The 19630-nt window shown below is 45.2% G+C and overlaps 1 protein-coding gene across 6 annotated transcripts in view; it reads left to right on the top strand.

Annotated features, from left to right (window-relative positions):
• hmcn1 (hemicentin 1) overlaps positions 1-19630 on the top strand; it is a 701874-nt gene that overhangs the window by 81993 nt on the left and 600251 nt on the right. The window lies entirely within an intron of this gene.

The raw sequence follows: 19630 nt of genomic DNA, 5'->3' as shown, positions 1-19630 counted from the left end.
CAGACCCACAGCAATGTGGTTGACTCTTAAATGCCCTCTGAGATGGCTATCAAGCCACTCAGTTCTCGAGGGCAATTAGGGATGGGCAATAAATGCTGGCTCAGCCAATGATGTCCACATCCTGTGAACAAATGATAAAAAAACTTGCAATTTCAGGTTTGCTCTGCATCACGGCCAAAACCTGCCTGCCCAGCTCCATTAACTGGGCATCAATATAAGTCTTACTGAGAGCACAAAGGTGGCATAAATGTTTTTTCAAATTTAAATTTCACTTATAAATATTTCACATTACATTGGTTTCACTTTATTATGTCTGCATCATCGTCATTTGCTGAGACTAGGTTAGTCAGACAGCTAAATATACTGGTATGCCTCATGGTTGGCTTGCATTAATGGTTACAGAGGAATTAGGGACATTTCTTTATTATGGAAGAAACAATGAATTTTTTTGTTCATTTTTTATTGAATGTTCATGTTAGTGCCCATTGTTGTACTCACCACTCTGTGGGACATAGCTGGACTTGCAGGCTCTGCTGGCTGCTCCTTCTGTGCATTGTAAAATACATTTTCTGAGATCACTCCCTCTGGGGATAATTGAAATGTTGTGGGTAAACTCAAAGCCTTTTAAGGACTCTGATGGCCAACAGCCTGAAATGGACCCACATTTGGACAGCACTGACACCGCCCCTTATGCCCCTTATTTTCTTACCTTGACTGGCTGTGCCCACCACACCTAGACACTAGGCACTTCCCACTTCACTCCTTCATGTCCCTGACCACATCCTCTGCTGTCTTTTGGATTCCTCTTCCACTCCTCCATGCCCTGAACCCCGCCCCTGTCCTCTTTTGGATCCCTCTTCCACTCCTCCATGCCCCCGACCTCATTCCACACTCCCCTGACCTCACTCCACACACCCTCACCCACTGATTCACCCCAGCCGGTCCTGAGCCTCTATGCAAGTTGCCGTTCTCCTGTAGCCCTCCCTTGTGTGGTAGAGCTCAACAAGGAAAACCACTGATCGCAGACACAACTGCACAAAGCTGCCTGGTTCTCACCACCATTTAACAAACATGAACCAGATACGATGAGATTCTTATGTGCTATTGACTTTATCTTGAGGGTAGGACTTCATTAAAAAAAATGTTTTACACAAACAAGTATTCATGGCATGCAAATGCATTACAAGTATGAACCTGCCACAGGATGGCATGAGGCACGACACATCACAAACCTGCCACTGACTTAATCTCTTCATCTCAAACTGCCATCAGGAAATTGAAAATTTGCATCCCACTTAATTCAGTCACGCCGCATGCCACATTTCCCCCTCTGTGGGCTCCAGAAAATTCTCCCCAGAGGGTGGGGAAGAGGAGAAACAGAAGGTGAGAGAGGGAATCGTATGGGAAGACCAGAAGTGGAATCATGTTTCTAAATGACTGCCTGGGTTCAGACTCAATAAAGGAAAGTTTTCATAGAATTATAGTACAGGAAGAGGCCATTCAGTTCCCAGTCCTCATGCCAGTGCTGGCAGTCTTAGCTACTTCTGATGAAACAGTGCAAAGCTTTTCCTTTATTCTTCGCCTTTGGTGATACATATTGCAAGGAAAACTGGGTGGAGGGGGCACACTTAATATATGATATTAAACTAGCTAACAGGGTTTCAACTCTGGTTGAATGTATTCCTGGAGGTTTCATCACAAGACCTCTTTACCTTCTACCCAATCAAATAGCCTTTTCTCCCATCTCCAATATTTTATAACAAATAAAGATACTCAAAGAAAATTAAAAGGGACACATTTTTTAAGGTTCTACATTAAATTTTCTCCTGGCTGCTTGTAGCGATTAATCTATAATTCCTGAAGATTCAAGGGTAATCCTGTTACCCTTGTTTGGCAATCCTACCAGAGAAGAGGTTGAAAGACATTTGATGGTGAAACTCATCAATCATAAATATGCTTTGTTGATTGGGGCCCTGAGTAATGTTTAAGTTGTTTGGCCAAGTACACCATCTTGAAGAGGGTAAAGGCTGTTACCAAGTGAAACAGCTCCACAATGTACGGAAAAAAACGCCTTCCCCTTTTTTCTCTAAGAGTCAAAGCATAAACAGACAGATCAACAACTTAGCTATCAATGGACAGATGAACAATTCTTGTTGACAAATGTATCTATAAAACAGGAAACATCTTATGGGTCCTTTCCTGTCCAGTATGTTGAATATTGATAAGCCATTGAGCATCCAAAGTAAAGGAGGATCAAAACAGCCTTGTGAAAATGCAATCAAAAATGAGTACAGAATAAATGTTGAAATTCCATTGTATATTTGCAGCATATTGAAGAACAAAAGCAGTTGAAGATAGTCTCAAAATCAAAGTATACAAAATAACATGATTCAATCATCTAGATTGATTGTCAGTATATTTTAGTTCTTTCAGTTCACTCCATATAATTATGGACGTAGGGACAGAATAAAAGAAAATAACATTAATGAAATGTGCAGTACGTGGAAGAGAAAATTAGGCAATGCTTCAGATGAGTACATTAACCAAGACATTAATTGCTTTTCTCTTTTTAGATGTTAATGGGCCACTGTGCCTTTCCTGCATTTTTGTTTTATTATTTCTATTCATAATCAAAGTAAATATTGTTAAATTTTCCAGGAATAAAAATGAAAATGTTGGAAATGGACAGTTGGTTGAAAGAGGAACTATAAGTTAATATTTTGCATGCAGCCCTTTACTTGCAATTGATCTGATTACGAACAGCTGAATCATTTTTTCTGCCTCTCTCTGATGCTATTTGACCTGTGTTGAATTTCCAGTATTTTCTGCTTTTAGCCCCTGGATTTATTTATTTAAATCTCTGATACATTTTCTTGGTTTTTTATGCTTTTTGACAATACTGGCTCTGTGACCTCATACAAAAAACAACCTAAAGCAATCTGGATTTATCACCCAAATTAGACTGACTGCTTCCTGTGAGATAACTAATAATCCACTGGAGACACTATTAAGTAGTTCACGTCACGTCTATTATTGAGGTTCTGGTAGTGTGCCTTCAGCTAAATCCATGGATTTCCTGTATGCTAGCTCTATTAGCATCAGATTTTTAAAGGAAATTGTGTTTTTATGACTGTGTAGAGTCAGTTCTTGAATCTCATCTTACAACCAAAATTATTTGCAGCATGAGTGAATGAGGTTCTATAAAATTTCTGCTGAAGATGTGAGATAACCCCTGGGGACTCCAAAAATGCTGCAATTTCCATATTTGTAACTTGGAGAAAACTGTCAATAGTTTGTTAATAATTGGAGAATGATGGGATATTACATAAAATGTGCAGCTCAGGAGCAGACTATTCACCCCAACACAGTCACCCTCTCAGCTGACTTTTTCTAACCTTATCAGCAAAACCTTGGATTACTTTCTCCCTTGTGTTTATCTAGCTCCCCCTTGAAAATATTTATGCTATTTGCCTTAACAACTACTTGTAGCAATTTCACTTTCTAACCGTTCTCTCTCTTTGGGCAAAGAAGTTTCTCTTGAATTTCCTATTGAATTTATTAGTGGTGTCATTTTTTTGTGGATGATTTCTGGTTTCTGTATGTATCATAGTTCTAGATTGTGGTGTAGGACTTCAAACCTGTTATTCATTATTTATGTGAGTCGAGTGTTTGATCTTCACTTGAATTCTAGCTTCAAATGATCCATTTGATCTACCTAGGGATGTTTCTCTACATAGTAGAGAAGAGAGATGGCTGAAAAACTGAGACAAACAGTGTTACCAAAACTGTTGAACCTTTAGTTTTAATTGAGTGTTTTTTATTTTATGTATGAGTGAGAACCCTGTCCCCTAAAAGTATTTCCTTGCATTATCAAAACTGGATACTAAGAGGAAAGTGAACAACACTGAATCCCCAAACAAAAAACACTGGAAATACTCAATCAGGTCAGACAGCATCTGCCTAAAGAAGCCAAATTAATGTTTCAGTTAATGAACCATTCCTCATAAATGCAAGCTATTACAAATGAACAGCATTTCTCTTTCTCACAAAAACAGGAAATGCTGGAAAAACTCAGCAGGTCTAACAGCATCTGTGGAGAAAACAGAGTTAACATTTTGAGTCCATATGACTCTTCTTCAGAGCTCTGAAGAAGATTCATACGGACTTGAAACGTTGGCTGTGTTTTTCTCTCCACAGATGCTGTTTGACCTGCTGAGTTTTTCCAGCATTTTCTGTTTTTGTTTCAGATTTCCAGCATTCGTAGTTTTTTGCTTTTAGCTTTTCTCTCTCTTTCTCTGGAATGAATTCCTTTGCTAGTTATATATATCAGAGACTGCCCTGTTGGTACCTTCAATTCCATTGTGGCATCCTATACCCTGGGGAATCTCTGGAGTTCCTGGCTCTGTTCCTGTGCTGCGTGGGGGCGATACCAGGATGAATTTAGCTGCTCCATGAAATGGGGCATTTATCACCTGGTGACTTGATGCCCCAACAGCTTTCTGGTTAATGTTAAACAGGTGTCCTACATCAACCTGAAAGTTCCAGGGTCATAAAATTTGAATACTGTGAATGCTTTGTCATAGACAGGGCAGTGAAGCGGGTCTGCAAATCTTCATGATGACATTAGTAGAAGTTCCCAGTGGTATCCTTCAGGAGGTGCAACCATTGGACGCACGGTTATTCAGAGAGGTCTTTGTAGGACTAGTGTGGCTTATACTCACATTGGGGAGGGTAATACCTGGTGGGCTGCTCTTCTCTGCCAAGCCCCCTGTGATTCCTGGCCTGGATACGCTGCTACTGTGACTCCTCCTCCATTATGCTGGCTTAGAGTGGTGTTTCCAATGGGAAACCACCCTCTCTCTGAAGTTGACCTTAAGGTTGGTCTGGTTGTGGTAGTTATCAGAGGCCAGTGAGGGGGTGGGTGTGGCTGGAGGAGATTGTTCCCAAAAAATTGTTGCTGGGAAAAGAGGAAAGTTTTGCAGAAAAATGAAGGCCAGGGGTGGAATTTAATGCTCGCAGTGGTCGGCCCATCCTCCTACTGGTGGAAACCCCACAGTGGCTATTCTGGACTCCTGACACAGTTTGACGCCAATCCGGCATCAGGGTCCTTGTCGTGGTCAAGGGGATTTTCCCACCTCTGAGAGCTGTCAGCCAGTCGGAAACCGGCAGCTCTCCAGTACCAACAGCCACACCGGGAGCAGTGGCCACAGCTAGCACTACAGCAGGTCGCTGGAGCCTGGAGTGAAGGTAAGTAGGGCAGCCTCACCAAGGCCAGTCAGGGAGGCCCCAGCAAGGGGCTTAGTTCTAAGGACAGGAGCGGGTCTGCACCCATGGGCGACCTTCCCTTTAGCAGGTATCTCTGTTGGACATGGGCTGCCCAATTAGGAGGGACTCCCTCACCAGGCTACAGCCACACTCGCCAGGGTTTACCTGATGTGTCGCCATGTGGCATGGCACCTGTCCAGTGCTGGTTGAATACTTAATTGGCTTCTGGGTGGGAAGGCCATCCTCGACCCTTCCAGCCCTGGACTTAATTGGTGGGTGAGTTGGGAAGGCAGCAGGGTCTTCACCCAGCACATTCCCACCTAATTATTTTAGATCCTCCTGCCTTCGGGGGGAGAGCATTAAGTTCTGTGCCAGGTGTCAGTGATTTAAAAAATGTGACGGAAGAGGGTTAACAAGTTTTCTCAAAAGCCTGAAATCAGTAAGTGACGTTGGAGCTTTCACCAACTTTTCACCTGTACTTTCCTGAAGTGCTAAATACTGGTAGACCATTTTCTTTTTGGTTGTAAGGTTAAATTGGTTGCAGGGGTGGTGTAAACCTAAGGAAGCTCCTGTATTTAAACAGTGAAGTAATTAGCCATAGACCACAAGCATCTCTGTCTGTCACAGAGAGACAAATGGTAAATATAGCTTGAGGGGCACCACTCCACATCAAGCATGGGGTAAGGCAAGGAGAAAGCTCTCCATGAACTATCACAGCCAGTACAAGGATTGAACCCATGCAATTGACATCATTCTGCACCACAGTCTGGCCAAATGAGCTAACACATTTAAACAGGAGAGCTATGCAAGTGACCTTTGATAGATGCAAGATGTGCATTATCAAAAAGATTAAAGAAATTTGTGCTTAGTAAAATTATAGTGCTTAAGAGGCTTAATGTACTCAAATGGGAATTTATTTGATCTCTTCAATGCAATAATGGTGTGACAACATCATAATCACCGAAGACAGTGAGGAAATTCGGGGACTATATTTTTGTTGAATACTAATGGCTGAAATTTTTCTTTAACTCGTTGCTATTATTATTCCATCAGTTTTGAACTCCTTTTCCTCTATATATCATTCCCCAAAACTCTGACCTCACTGAATTCTAAAGTTCTAATAATGCTGACTGCATGTATAGACAGTCCCTAAAAGGCGCACAAAATCCTTCCTCTTGTGGAGAAGTGACGCTACACTCAAATAGTCCAAAAGTCTGACCGAATTGGATGTGGGGATGTGAGGGTTGTGGGGTGTGCGCTTTTGAGATGAATATCACTGCTCCACATGTTTTCATCATAAGTGTATGTTAAATATAATTTAAAGATTATCATTATAACTATTCCAATATTAATAAACACTGGCCATTTTTAACAACATGAAAACTTTAAAGTAAGTGCTATAATTTCAACAGACTAGAATGTCAGACAGAACCTTTTGCAGAGACCTTTTTGAAAAATATTTTAGACATATGTTGATTTTCAAAATTAAAGGACTTGTGGGTTGGAGTCTGTTTGAAATAGCATAGAGAATTATGAACATATGCTTGACGTGTAGAACATTGAACGGAGATGAAAATTGTACATGAAAAATCTGCAAACTGTAATGGAAGTGCGAACTGTTATTACAGTGAGTTAAAAATAAAACATTTTAATCCAGTGCAGCTGCCATCACAATAGCGACCAAAACAGGACTCTTCTGAGATCTCCTTTTGGGAAGAATTAGCAATCAATGAGGGAGAGGGTTGTATATAACATACAATGCTCCAATCAAGGGATTCCATCTGTAACACAACCTGAAAACATGCTGTAAAATAACTTTACTTATTCAATGTAAACAATACTATTAGAAAGCTTTTTCATGAATTGTAAATTCCCAAAATAAATTTTCTTTAAACAGCAAGTGAATTTCGAAACAGTAAGCACACATTGTACTAAATTCAAGCATGTAAGAGCCTTCTCATTTCAGTAAATGTGACCAACTGCAGTTGAGTGATTTAGGACTAACAGTTCGTCTGGGCCTTCATTCCAACCTAGAGGTACGAGGCCAGCCCATTCCAATAATCTAGGCAAGCTGCTGGTGCTTGTTAGGCCTCCACAGTCAGCTCGTGGATCAAAGACAAGTCCTGTAGGTCAGGGTTGTAGTTGCAGTAGGTGGGGAGGTCGGTTGTGATCACCCTTGCCCCTCCCTGTTCCACAGCAATGTTTACCGATAGAGTTTTCAAACTAACTTGCATTTCTTTGGAACTGGGGCTACTGAAGATTTCCATGCAGAGTTGTCCTGGCACCTGCTCATCTGATTGGCAAGGAATTTCAGTGGTGGGACCTAAAATACATGCAAGAGGCCCAACGCTTTGTTTAGGTGGCTGCCAGGAATATCAAAGCTGCCATTTCAATACGGCATGTCCACAATGTAGGTGTAGGTCAGCTGTAAGACATTGTGGCCTTAGATTGGTTCTTTTTGCCCCAGATTTCTGTCTGGAAAACAAATGTGACCAACACCAATTTCTATTCCATGCAAAGCTTGCTAATTGGAGCACCCAATAGTGCACTCGGGTAATAAATGACCACTTCTTCTCTGAACCTGATTGCAATTTGTGTTGAACATTGAGCTCAAATTGCCTCATTCAGACACCAAAGTTAGGCACAAATGGATCTGGACAAAATCACCAATTTATTAATTTTGCCAATCACCACTGAACAGAAGTTTAATAATGGTTAAGTTACACATTCCTGGGGCAGAATTTTTCGCTCGCCGGGTGGGTGTGCAGATGTCCCGACCTGAATGAGCATAAAATGATGCGCGATGGCGACGGGCGAGTGTCCAGATGTCATTGTGCATTCGCGCGATATTTCGGTCGGTGGGCACGCGCAGGAGTTGGCAGCGGCCTGAAGACAATTAAAAGGCCTATTAAGGCTATTAACAATCCAGTTGATTTAAATTTTTCACTGCCCATCCAACCTAACGGTTGGCGGGAAGGCGATAAGGCCAGGCGGCCTTTGCATTTTTTGCCAAACCTCATCCACGGGCAGGATGAAGTTTCGATCCGTCATTAAAAATAAAGTAAAATTTTCATACTTTTTTCTAACATGTCCCTGCTCATGTGACAGAGTGAGGGGACATGTTTTTAACATCTTACAATGCTTTATTTCTCATTTTCAAAACTGTACACCTCCCTGAAACAGCTCTGTGCATCAGGGAGCTTTTCCAGCGCACACCCGCACACATGCGCAAAGTTTACGTTCGCTATGCTCCCCCTCTCCCCCTCCACACAGGCAGTGCTGAGTGCTGCAGCAGCTGGGTGGGCCTTAATTAGCATGCCAGCGTGAAATTGCGGTCTGGCCCCGATCGCGGTCGGCGGTTAGCTTCCCGACCGCTTCCCCCACCAAGCCTGCCCGACAAGGGCAAAAATCTGCCCCTGGCCATGCAAAATTTTGGTTGACTAGTTATGTGATGACATAGGATGATTTGATTCTCCAACTGAACCAAATTTCTGATCTCAGCCATGCCCCCATGCAGATACTGTCATGGGTCTACATTTTAGACATATTAACCACATAAATAAGGCATAATAGCAATGACTAGTGATTCATTTCTGACTTCACTAAAAAATGATGAAGGTTGATTATATTGTACATGGCAGAAGGCTGGATTACCTTTTCTGTAAAACACATGGTGAAGTGAGAACCTCAATTTAGTAATAGGCAGCTCAGAATATTTTTTTTTGAAAAATACATTTTATTCATAAAATATCTGGAAGAATATTACAAAACATTTCTGAATCGCCATCACAAAAAGTGCAATCAGATTCAACTTTTACACATGGATCATGAGGTGCTTCAATACAATCAATGAATATTACAGTCATTTCAATATGGTCATTACAGACAGTCAGACAGTGCAAAGGTATTGGAGTTATTGACATTCATCATGTTGTACTCTGAGGTGCTTCAATACAATTATAATACATTTAGTATTCAGTACATACATTCATTGTGAGCCATACAGCCCGAGGGGTCTATACCTTTTCCAGCCCCTCGGTGCACTATGGCAGAAAGGTCTTAGACAGTGACCTTTCCCCATTGCGCCTTTGCGGCAGCTGCCCCAAGCTTTAGTGCGCCCCTCAGCGCGTAGTCCTGAACCTTGGAATGTGCCAGTCTGCAACACTCGGTTGGGGACAACGCTTTGCGCTGGAAGACCAACAAGTTTCGGGCAGACCAAAGAGCGTCTTTCACCGAGTTGATGATCCTCCAGCTGCAGTTGATGTTTGTCTCGGTGTGTGTCCCTGGGAACAGCCTGTAGAGCACAGAGTCCTGTGTCACAGAACTGCTCGGGATGAACCTCAACAGAAACCACTGCATCTCTCTCCAGACCTTCTTTGCAAAGGCACAATTCACAAGGAGGTGAACAACGGTCTCATCCCCACCACAGCCACCTCGAGGGCAATGTGCAGAGGGGGTGAGACTCCTGGCGTGTTGGAAGGATCTGAAGGGGAGGGCCTTTCTCACCACCAGCCAAGCTACATCGTGGTGCTTGTTGGAAAGTTCTGGTGATGAGGCATTCTGCCAAATGACTTTGACAGTCTGCCTGGGGAACCATCCCACAGGATCCACCCTCTCCTTTTCCCACAGGGTCTCTAAGATAGGCAGCTCAGAATATTGTTCATTCCGAGTGTAGTCTTCAATTAAAATATTAGTTTGGAATTCTGCCTGAATCTTCAATCTGTAGCCAAGTGCATCAAACTTCTACGTCAAAGTGTCAGACATAATTTTGGCTGATGACTTACTTAGAAAATTCCAGTAGTACACAATCTAAAGAAAGTGTTTATGAAGAAACATGGTGTCCTGTTTTGTGCAACTATTTAAAAACTAGAGAAACAATTAAGCTGAACCCTACATTAACATGCTAGGTTGAGAATGGCCAAAACTCCAATGAAGATTGCTTGGATTTTTTTTTAATATAATGGAATGATTTGAGGCAACTGCAGACAGGAAAGATGAAAATTATATTTTTTTCCATTTTTCTTCCACCGCTGTTTCGTCTAAGATCACTGTAGGCCAAGATTCAAATCTAGAGTTTACCTCATCTGTATGTTTTGGTGCTATATCATCATTAACTATCTCCTGTACCTCTATAGAGTTATACAGAGATCTGGAGATATCATATTGACAATTATAGTATATTACTCAATATTAGTGGCTTAACACCATATCCCATCTCTGGTGAAGGGGCATGTCTCTCAGTGCAGGGCACTATCAGGGTGAAAAGAGTTGTGCAGGAGGCGAAATAAATATGGAAACAGTGGTTAATTGATGCTAAGCTTCGGTTTAATTACACAAAGGAAAAGAGGTAATATTTTTTGAAAAAATACATTTATTGTAGTTTAATGAGTCTCAAATTCACAACATAGTTATGGATGAAAAGTCCTTGCAGTACATCATCCTTCACCCACCCAGAAAGATTCTATAATCCTTCTATTTGGGCATCTAATTGTTTCTTGAGATTTCAAGGTTTTCACCTCAGCTATGCTACCTTGAAGTCTATTGCATTGATCACTCTTTGTATGAAGAATTTCCCTTGCCTTACTCTTGCTATTTAATTTGAAATACTATTCTAGGTTTGCTTTTTTTCTCTCCCTTAACTGTGTTATGTACCTCTCAAATGCCTCCTCCCCTCTCCTAGAGAACAAGCCTCAACTTTTCCTCAGAATTCAGACCTTAGACACTAGACCATGCTGTCCAACATTTGAATGTTTTTCACATATGATGGCTACTGGTAGTTACTTCAAACTGGTTTATTAACACTGGGCTGAATTTTCCCCCCGTTGGGGAGGGTTCTGCGAGGGCGGGCACGAACCTGATCTGCGCCCCCGGACGGGGATGCGCTGCGATTTTACGTCGGCGGGCCAATTAAGGCCCGCCCAGCATGACGCTCGCCTGGAAGGGTTGAGCGCTCCCTGTGCGGGCGGAGGGGGCCTCACTGAGTCGTTCCCTGCGCTCTCTCCCGCATGTGCGCAAAAGACCGCAGAGATCTCCTTGAGGCACGAAGGTGCCTCAGGGAGGTCAGTTTGACATGTGTAAATTTAAATAAAGGGAAATAAAAACTTTTAAAACATGTCCACTCATGTGACACTGTCACATGAGCTGGGACATGTGAAAGAATTATTTTTAAAATTTTTATTGACTTTTAAAACACTTCATGAAACCTCATCCCGCCCGTGGATGAGGTTTCATGAAAAATGCGAAGGCTGCCTGGCCTCTTCGCCTGCCCGCCAACCTTAAGGTTGGACGGACAGCTCAGCTAACTGAATTAATTACTATTTAAATGGCCTTAATAGGCCTTTGACAGTTTGGCGGGCATGCAGCCGACTCGGCTGAACTGAACTGAAAATCCAAATGACGCGTGATGATGTCGGGACGCCCGCCTCACGTCACCGCGCATCATTTTACACGCCGGCGAGTGGGCCCTGCCTCCACCCCCGCTCACCAACTAGAGAAATCAGCCCTATATATGATAGATGTACCATGTCTCTCATGAATACAGACTGTTCCTTCCTCCCGAGTGTCTAGCACATGAATGCTGATGTCACTGTTGCATCATGGTCTATATCAAACATTACCATAACTATTCTGTTAACCCATTACATTACAAGAATGTTCCAGACTCCTCAGCAGCCTTTCCATTTTCTTTATAAACTCTTAAACTTGGGGTGCTTTCCGGGCTTTCAAAGCACCACACCACCAGACAAAAAAGGGGTGTGGTAGGAAATCTGATTTTTGTTTCCCATTTAATATGGAGAACCCAGTCTCGGGGCGGGGGGGTGGTGGGTGTACGTTTTGTACATTAGGCATTCCTGACCCGTAGAAAGGCCAGAGGAAAATGGCATGGAGTCAGGAATGTGGAGGAAAATCGATTTCCTTCAAAAATAAATAAGTTTGGGCATTTATGCTCTGAAATGCACCTTTGAACCCTGAGAAAAATTCAGCCCATTGGGTTGAACTTTCACTGGTGAGTCCCAATCCAGCTTTCAGAGGGGAATACTGGTCAGGAATCGATACATGCTGGCATTGGGACCCAGAGGGTGAATTTTTGAGGAGACAGCCAATTAAGTGTCTGTCTAATTGAGGATGGAAGACTGGCTCCTGAGGCTGGAAGGTCAATAGAAAAATTTCAGTCAGCCACAGAATATTGGCACAATAGGGTCATTAATTGCCTGAATGGGCTGCCTGCCATTTGTGCGCAGGTAGTCATCACCCACCATCCCCCAGCTTCAAACTTTCCCCAACCAAATGGGCTGGAGGTGAGAACATGTTGCCAACTGGCAAATCGCTCTCCAATGCCAATTTCCTGACCATCCCCCCTCCTTCTGACATAATTCAAAAATTCTGCCCATTGTTTTTGTTTAGGTTATCTCTATGGAGGAAAGAGGGAATTAAAATTAATAAAGTTGATTTATGATGTTTGCCTTGGTATTGTTTATGACCAAGTGCAGTGAGTAGAGAGAACTAGTTGTTTATTCAGGATGAGTGCTTGGACTGATGCTGATTTTTGACTCGGGTCAAAAGGCTCAAATGACAAAGTGGCACATGAGCTCAATGAGAATAGCTTCTCAAACAGGGTTGAGTGCTATAGACCCAAACATAGACCACCAGGATAATGGATGCTTTGAATGTGCCACAGCTGAAGTGGGTTTTTAGGATGTGGACAATTACTAGAATACTACAGCAACTGGAGAAATTAGACAGAGCAACCCCAAATGAAGGGAACATAAAAAAACAAATAAAAAGAATGAGCTTCCTGATGGTTTCCTCTTAGAACACTGAGAATGTGCATACATTTGCTTGTAGTATTTCCAAAATGGCTTCACACATGTGAAGAGCAGACAAAATCTGACAAATTGACAAATTATATAATGTCGTTTTTTTAGTCCTGCATCAGTAGTTAAGTCAAAACACAGATATGGTTCCATTCAGCATAATTTTGTTTTGTTTAACACTTGTCTTGGTATTATTTATAACCGAGTACACTGGTCATAAGTAGTCATGAGGCTGAAGACTGACTCATGAAATTTTCTAAAACTTGAACTGAACATCCTTTCAATTTGATTAATGATCTAATAATTATAATCATCCGTACTGGTCCAAAAAAGCACCAGTCCTGATGTTTGAAAGTGATTTTCTGAAAGCAGCAGGTGTTCTGCCTCCAGTGCCAGAAGCTGTGGGGCAAACCCTCATTCAGAGGGCAGCGGGAGCCAGGCTGCATTTTATGGAAGGCAACCAATTAAATGTCTGTTCTTTCAAAGATAGCTGCCCGCCCAATCAGAAGGAACAGTGGCCACTGCTGGCACTGTACCTGAGGAAGGTGGGCATGTGCCCTCACAACCAAGTAAATGGGGTGTGGGGATGCCTGGACAAGTCAGGCAGGCCTGGATAAAGGGGGCGACAATTCACTGATAGCAGGTGGCTCCGTTGTCTCCAGGCAGTAGGCTGTTTGCCATCCTTTCTGCTGCTGGCAAAATGGCATGATGGCAGGAAGGTATCAGGCAACCCTCCTGTCTCCGAACCCATCCCCAAAGGGCCCATGAAATTTAGCCTGAAATGTTGCAGATGTTAAATGGCATCTACTGACACAATGTGAAAGATCTTAACTGGGAGTAGGTTTTGAGCAGGCAGGAGGGGAATGGTGGGGAAGAGAGAGGGTAAGTGTCAGACCAGCCTGAAACCATTAGTTTAAGGCCCAAGTTATTTTGCATTGTATCCCACTGACCAGTTGCTCATCTGAAATGGGTAGGAAGAGGCGAGCTCTGGATAGATCACTGGCACTTAGGTAAGTTGTGAGGGATTGGAGGGAGAAATTGAGGCCAGTTTATAGGTGGACAGGGGGAAACTCAGGGAAACAGACTTCCCTTGAGGGGCCAGTGGCACTCTTACTTATTGTCTGGCCACATTACCTATTTTACTTACCTTGGGCTTTCTTTCCTTCCCCCTTCAAGTTTTACTGCACACGGAACCTGCAGGGCTGGGTGTCCCATTCAGTAGCCCAGATGAGTTGATGGTGGGCAGGAATTGAGCAGGTAGTAAGTCTTTGCACAGTTATTGAAACTATGTGCCCAGTCAGCTTACATTTAAGGCTCCCCCCCAGTGCATCACTCCCAACCCAGCTGGCGTGATGAACAGCAAAGTTTTATTAGTGAGTCCTTTCAGACAGTAAAATTACTACTTTGGAAAGAATTTTGCAGTCAATTGTAAGAAGCTTAGTAGTGATTTACACTGTTATCCTTTGCTGAAATCCGGACTGGAGTGGAGATCACATCGGATATGCAAGGTATAAAGTTGCCTTTTCTTTTACAGACTGACCCATGTGTGTGGAATTTTACACAAGGCTGAAGAATGCAGGCCGTGTGTTCTCTACTGAGTACTGTAATTCAATCACTCTGACAAATTATCTCTTCCAAAACCCAGGGTGTCTTTGTTCAATGAAACTAGCTAATAAAATTGCAAACACGAACACTTCAATTTCCTGTCAAGTCCATTGCCTGCTTAGTGTGAAACATGATGCACTCGCTCTCTGCTGGACAGGAGTGAGCCAAGGGGTCAGACAGCTTGTTGATGTAGATGGATGTGGCTGTGGAAAAACGATAATGTTTGTTACTCCCTGACCCATACACTGTGCTATGAAACAGCCAACATCAGTTGGGTTTGGTGAAGTGTGCTGTTCTAGAGTTGAGGAATGGAGGCCTTGGAGAGTTTGAGAACATCAGAAAACTCATTTTCCGGGGCCGTTCCAGATTTTGTACATGGAAAACTTATCTGTAAAGTCATTTTGTGGCTTTGTGTAGGAGATATTAATGCTCAGTGTTCAGTACTGACATTATAGGATTGAATTACCCGTTGGCCACAATGGTGGCTTTTCACGCCGGATCGTCCCAAACCCGCTGCATTAATTATGCATTCCGGGAAACACGCCATTTCCATGGCGGGCTGGTTCTTATTTGCTCGCCATTCCATCATCTTGCTGCTTCATCATGCTGGGCGCCACATTTAAAGTGTAGCCGCGCGCACACCTCTCAGTGCTTCCAGCCCATGACTGCTGCAAAGAAGACATGGCCCTGAAAGGCAAAAAGATTGCAGCCCCCAGGTTCAGTGACAAGTCCCTCAACCGCAGTGGAGGCTCGCCATGATGTCCTCCACCCCCGCTCTGGCCGCAGGATGGGCAGCAACCTCACTAATCCAGCATGGGAGGCATTGGCAGTGGTGGTCAGCGTCAACGCCCTTCAAAAGAGGACAGCCACCTAGTGCCTGAGGATGAATGATCTCCTTCGTTCTGCCAGGGTAATTCTCTCTTCTCATCACCCTCAACTCTCTCACTCACAAACCCATCACACATCCACAGGGATCTCACTCACTGCCAGTTCAAGGGACATACCATTCACCCTCTCACACACACCTTCATTGCCCTCATTCTATCCATAGGACCACCCACCACCCACACATGCCAGGTGTACTTATCACCTGGCCTGGCAGGTGTCCTGCTTACACTCTCTCCATCTCTATTCATGTAGTACAAGCTGGCAGACAACAAGAGGGAGAGGTCGCTTACCGGTGGAGGAATGCCTGAAATCAAGGACCCCATGGACTTTGAAAACAGAGCCATCCAGCTGGCTGGCGATGCTCTGGACCGGTCCTGTGCTGACGGTGAGGTCAGCAGTGCTCTACCAAGTGAGGATCCAGCAGTGCAACATCCATCAGACAACCATGCTGTGAGTGATGTGTCCTGTTTCACAGGCCCAACTGCCGAACAGCCAATGGAGTCCATGACCCAGGGCTTTCAATCAAGCCCCGAAGAAACCTCTGAAGAGGAATCTGAAGGCACCCTCCTGGAAGTCCCATCACAGCACTCACCCACACCCTCCACCAGCGCAGAGACACACACTTCGGTGGGACTTAACTTTAGAATTTGGGACCACAATCTGATGAGCACATTGCACTTCCTGATCCACAGCAGGCGAGGCAGGGACTTCCCAGGTCCCTGGCACTCGGAGGACTGTTGGAGACCAGAAATTTGCTGAGTCTGAGTCAGATGACGAGCCTCTGGACTCAGTCATGTCACAGTTGCTGGAGCTGCAAAGACAAGCTCGGGAACATCAGGAAGGGATGCCCACTGCACTCATCAGCTTGCAAGGCATAATGGAGGAGTCCGTCTGCCTTCAGGCTGAGGTTATAGCGCTGACATGCCAATGCACTGAGGTCAACACTGGTAGGATGGCGGCCTTGGTCCAGGTCTGCTGCGTGGTTGAACTCCATCGCTGGTGCTATAGTTGTCCTCCAACAGTGTGTACATGAGAGGGATGCGGGGCACCTCGATCTCACTCCAGCTACCCCTTCTCCTCAAGGAGTCATCTAGGGGCCCTTGGGCACCCAGAGGGAGGAGGATCAGCAGCTGCACACCCTGGGGCCATCCACCCAAGTGACTCTTCGAGTGTCCAGTCCATCTGAATCCCCTCTTCCTGTGACCCCAGCAGCTCCAGCTCCACAGGTTGAGGAGGGTGCCACTGCCACACAGCAGGACCCCAAAAGCAGGCCGGGGTCCTCCAGAGGATGCCCATCAAGGTCAGCAGGCTGCCTCCACCTCCACTGTGCGTGTCCAGGGAGAACCAAGATGTAGTGGCAGGGTTAGGAAGGTTAAAGAAGATGTAGTTACAGCCTGGGCATGGGTGTTAATCGCTTGTTCATAATATTATCTATTGTCAATAAACGCCCAAAAATGTCTCCCTGCCTATGGTTCCTTGTTCTGATGAGCAGTGTTCATGTCACTCAGATGTGAAACTTTTCTGCACTAGATAAAGGCAGGTGTCTCAGTCCAGCACCTCTTCCCTGTGCAGCCTTCAGACCAAAGTGATGGTCCAGCCTCACACTCCCTGGACGCATTACTAGTGCCTGCACCTCGGTGGTGCTTGTCGTTGCTGCTAGAATGTCGTGGGCAGGTATCACAGGGTTCTCTCATTCTCTCTGTATGCTCTCAGCACCTTTGAGGTGGGGCTGACCCCCATCTCTTCAGCATCTGTGACCTGTGACGCTGTGCTCCTGAAGGGGTCAGGTACTGAAGTTGAACAAAGGATCAGATGCTTCTAAAGTCCCATGTCTGCATCTCTCTGATATGACCCTGAGCACAAGTGAGCTGCCCCTGGCCAAACAGGAGTCAGACATTCACAGAGGCTATGTGCAGATGTATGGAATGTCCTCACTCCATGTCATCACCATACTCCTGCAATCGAGCGACCATTAGGGCCTCCACTGCGTCTCCATTACAGGAGCATTATCATGAAGGGTATGTGCGCTGCCATAAGCCAGACTGGAGTCAAATGTTGATAGATGCAATGTGAGGATCTTATGATGTCTCCTCATGGCATATCATCATCATCCTCCACAAACCTAGCAGCTATGAGGGCCTCCTGAGCGCTCCTGCTTCGTCTGGCCGGTATGAAGGCCTTATCACCATCATCCATCATCGTTGCCTTTGAGGACCTCCTCACCTTCATCACCATCGACATTCTCCTCATCCGAGGAGACCTCCAGCTCCTGCATCTCCTCCTCAGCCAGCTCCTCTCCCCGTTGCAGCACCAGGTTGTAAAGGGAGCAGCAGGCGACGACGATGCATGACACCCTCTGTGGACTTCATTGCAGGGCTCCACTAGACTGGTCCAGCCACTGAAACCTCATTTTCAGCATCCCAATGGTTTGCTGCACTAAGTTGCGAGTTGCAGCATGAGCCTCATTATAGTGTCGCTCTGCTGCAGTCTGAGGCCGCCGCACGGTGTCATCAGCCATGGCCTCTGCGGGAAGCACTTGCCCCGAGGAGCCAACCCTGCAGTTTCTGTGGACCCTGGAAGACTCTAGGGATCTGTGACCAACTGGAAATCGTGCGCACACCTGCAGGATGTGTTTCTGGTGGTTGCACACCAGCTGCACATTCAGCGAATGGAAGCTCTTGGGGTTGACGTAGTTGACCGCGTGTTGCAATAGAGACTGAGCACCATGTGAGTGCAGTCGATGGCACCCTGCGCCTGTGGGAAACCCGAGATCTGGGCAAATCCAATCGATCTTGCATTCTGGCTATCCTGGTCCTGGGCGAAATGCACAAAGTTGTGTGCCCTCGTGAAATGGCATCTGTGACCTCACGGATGTATTTGTGGGTGGAGGCTTGTGATATCCCACAGAGGTCACCTATGGAGCTCTGAAAGCAGCCACTGGCATAGAAATTGAGCATCGCTGTCACTTTCATGGTCACTGGCAGTGGATGCCCTTCATGTCCCCGTGGCGCCAAATCCTGCAGTAGCTGGCAGATGTGACTGACCAGTTCCCTAGACACACGCAGTCTTCAGTGACACTGGTTCTTGGTCATCTGCAGGAATGAAAGGCAGTATCATCTATAGACCCTGAGTCTAGCTAGGTGGCGACCAGTGCCGGCTCACTGTGGATCTTCGGTGGCAGGTGCGGAGCCCCAGCCATCCCCTTCTTCCAGAGGGTGCTGCTCCTCCCTCTGCGCAGCCAGGGGCCTCAGCCGTTCTCTTCTCCATTGTCTTCACTCTCTGTAGGCCATGAGGCTTACAGCTACTTCACCAGGCTCCATGATCCTGATGTTGCACTCCTGCAAGATGAAAGAGCTAGACATCTGGGTTAGCATGGGTGTACTAAAAACCTTTCTTGGTTAAGTCTGAAGGCCCCTTAATGCATCTCGGAGAGTGCTGGCCACCACTTGGATGGTCAGAGAAATGTGCGCTGCATGGTTGCCTGAAACCCCACCTTCTTCCACCCCACCTCGCCTGACCGATTGGCGGCAGCTTTGCCCATTGGACTGCATGCTGTGCCCTCAGCTCAGGTGCAGTCATTCTCCTAACCCGCACTGCAAGGCTGCACTGTTAGCTTGAACCATTGGGGTGACAGGTCCAAACCGGAATGCTGACATTGCAAGGGGCTGTGAGCACCTCCACCAGTGACTGCTCCACGGCCAGCTTTAGCAAGGAGATTGTACAATGTGCCCAGTCGTCCAACTGTTCTGCAGCCACTAAAACGCTCATTAGTTTGCAGTCTGTGCCCCAGGGGTGAAAAGCTCTGGAGCACTTGGTGGCACTTTGATGAGTCTGCATTGCTCGAGTGGGCAGATAAGCTAGCGGCCCAATTCCAATCATATCAATGTGGCTGTGCCTGAACTGTCTCATCTGTAGAGGAACAGTCATTTTATACAAGGTTTCCCTAATGCTTCCCTCGTCCACCACTTCCGCACACCTCGCGTATGCTTGTGTGCTATCTTCAACTGCAGGGCAACTTTTGATCCCTCCCCCCCCGCCCCAGTCACCTCAACCGTAGT

Source organism: Cetorhinus maximus, chromosome 17 (genome assembly GCF_964194155.1).
Source record: "Cetorhinus maximus chromosome 17, sCetMax3.hap1.1, whole genome shotgun sequence".
In the NCBI taxonomy this organism is placed as follows: Eukaryota; Metazoa; Chordata; class Chondrichthyes; order Lamniformes; family Cetorhinidae; genus Cetorhinus; species Cetorhinus maximus.
Note: the sequence above shows the minus strand (reverse complement) of the source record. Positions and strands in the feature narration are given on the sequence as shown.